Raw genomic sequence first — 3,220 nt, 5'->3', positions numbered from 1 at the left:
TAGTTCAATAGCACTCTCAGCTGTGTCTAGTGGTAAAGTAAGTGTATGTAGACTGGGATGAGAGAGAAATAGAAGATGTGGTGGGTATGGATCATAATGTAGTATCAGACAGTGTAATCCTTTGATATGTGGAAGGAGTGATGATGTCACCAGACTCCGTCCTATCCATAGAGCAGTCAGTGGTGTGTTAATTTTTACTATATTCAGTGATGATGGCATGAATACATCCAGTGAAAGAGCTTGTAATGTGTTGTTGTCTGTTAGTAACTGCTCTATTACTCCATCAGGTAGAGGAGGACAAAAAACATCTAGATGTATTTTTAATGATGTTATTGTTTTATTTCTTGTTACTCCTCTAATGACACTGATAATGGTCCTTGTTATTTCCTTCCCTCTATTATATACAATCTTCATTTCTTGTAGTGTTGAATTCATTTCTATACATTTCTCAAGTTCAGTGCACTTGTCTGTGTAGCATGTATTGTCAACTGTTGGTATAGTAATATCGACCATTGTTAAGCGCAGTATCTTTAATTGAGGAAGATTGAGGAACTGTAGCAATACAAGACAGGGAACATATTGACCTGATGATAATACACAGTAGCACTCCTGAATATTGTATAAAAGTGATGGCTGTAATAATTTGTGTATTAATTCATCAGTGGGTTTATACAACCATACCTCCCGTCTCTTACACTGGGTCTGTAGTGAGTTATTGGTTAGTCCAGCAGTGAAGACTGATAGTGACTGCTTAGATACATGCCACAGGTGCAAGTGATTCCATGTTGTGTTGGAATTGTTTATACAATAACTGAGACACAACCAGTCAAACAATGATAATGATACTCTCCTCAGACACAGTGAGTGGTTGTTGATGGATTGTGCTAATACTTGACATAATGTTGTGTTCTGTGACTCATACAGGAGTTGAAGAAGGAGAATGGGAACATTGTCAAAATCATCAGATCTGATATGATGAGCACTAATTCTAATCTCAGGATTCTGATAGAAGTAGGAGAGATGACAAGTCTCAATTCCAAACAATGGTTTCCTCTTACACTGTAAGTCAAGTTGTTGTTTATTAAAATACTGTTGATAGCTCTCATGTTCAAGGTGAGTTAGACCTGCCACAAACCTCAGACACATTCGAAAGTGATCATCTTCAAAGTGATCCTTAAACACTTCCTCTCTCTTCTTCTCATGCTTAGCTATCCACCATGCAGCTAGAAATTCCTGTATACTCAAGTGAAGGAACTGATACTTCTCCTCATCATAATCTGTGAATGTTGTCATCAATCCAAGATAGTCTTCCTTGACTGCCTCACTCAGTGACTGTAGTTGATGTGAAGAGAATGTCATTGTTGTATTAGCCAGGTTAGTATAAGCTAATTGACACATCTCTTGTAAAAGTTTAGCTAATTGTGATGGTAATGAAGAAAGACTACCTAAAGTATGTGGGTTAATGTCATGTCTTTTAACATGTCTTCTGATAGTTTGTAGGATAAAGTTCTCATAGAGTTGAGTGAGTGTTGTTGGTAAGTGTCCTCCTTCCTTACAATAAACTAAGATGACCATAGAACAGACTAGTGGTACATAACACAATGATTGGACATCATGTCGTACTTTAAGATCATTAATGAGTTTCACTGCTAGTTGTGAGTCCTTACTGCTTTGAGTAGTTGTGAAAAGTTCAAAATTTTTATCATCTTGTCTTTTCTTATCAATGAGTTCTTGTGCAAGTTTTGTATCTTTTTGAAGTGTTTGTATAATTACTGTTGATATTTTTTGCTCAGAAAACCCAATGACCTGAACATGTCTACTGAGAGTATCCATTTTCAAAAGTGAAGAGGAGGCATAGCTACGAGAGGTAACAATTACTGAACTTTTGTTTAACTGCTTTCTATGAATGATACTAGTAGCTAATGAAGACTGTCCGAGTTGTTCACTTAGTTCATCCCAACCATCAAAGATTATCAGTAATCCTTCTCCATTCCTCTTCTCAAACCATTCAGCTACCATGGGAACTTCATAACATCTGTACTCAAACAGGTCAGCTAGTGTAGTAGCTGTAGCTATCTTGCTATTCCTTAAAGGACAGTAAAGTACCAAGTCATACTGTTGGTGTACAAGTGGTCCATTAGACCACATATTTAACAGTTTACGACAGAGTGTGGTCTTGCCAATACCAGGAGGACCGTCTATTACTACTCTGAGAGACAGAGAACTATCTGTGGGTTGGAGGACATCTTCAACACTTATCTCTTTGTTTTCAGTTAGTTTAACTGTTTTATCAACTTGTCCTCTTAGCATATGCCAAGCTGATTCTGCTTGTGTGCTGGAGTCTTGTTTTTCTACTAGTGCTAGTCTTCCAAAGAAATCTTTTCCAATTCTTGGTGGCCAGTCTGTAGCAACAATAGGTTGGTGTTTGTAGTGTTGTCTCATATTGTCAGCATATCCTTGAACATCATCAGGTATTGAACTAATGGGTTTAGCTACATCAGACTGACCTATTGATCAAGATACATAAAAACAATGTATACACATTAAATAATTTATTACCTCTTATATTAGTAACTGGTGTATTGGATATATCATCAACTGTTGATGGTAGTACAGTATGTGAACTGACATTATCAGGTATAGACTGACCTAATGTATTGAGATATAATGACTATATTGATCACTGATAATGTACACACACACACTCACCTAACTGGTGTAATATAGAGGTAGCAATATCTGTTAGTGTACGATGTTGTTGGTTTATTAATACATGACATATATCAATAAGATACTGCTCTGGATTAAGAGAGGATTCCAACTGTCGTTGTATCACAGACACTAATTGACTTGATTTCCTATAATCAGATATTCCTGTTACTGTTTGTATATTCTCTTTAGTATCCAGTGGTATCAGTCCTTCAGCATACAGTGCATCAGTTACTCTGTAAAGGTTAGTAGTAATAGCATCAGTGAGTTTAACAGAATGAGTCCTTAATATATCCTTTGGATTATCTGCAGTAGTGTATCAGTTAATGAGTGTTGTATTAAGTGTATGTTTACCTGTTATAGGACCAGGATTGAGTTCAACATCTCCTGATAAGAGGAGGAGGAGAAGTGAAACCAAATAGTAGATCAGGTCAGAGCTACTCCCAATAGTAGCTATAAACAAGACTAATGACTGGAGGCAGTGGATCATAACAGTAACAGTAATTATACC

This window comes from Amphimedon queenslandica, unplaced genomic scaffold, assembly GCF_000090795.2.
Source record: "Amphimedon queenslandica unplaced genomic scaffold, v1.1 AMPQUscaffold_12955, whole genome shotgun sequence".
Classification (NCBI taxonomy): Eukaryota; Metazoa; Porifera; class Demospongiae; order Haplosclerida; family Niphatidae; genus Amphimedon; species Amphimedon queenslandica.
Note: the sequence above shows the minus strand (reverse complement) of the source record.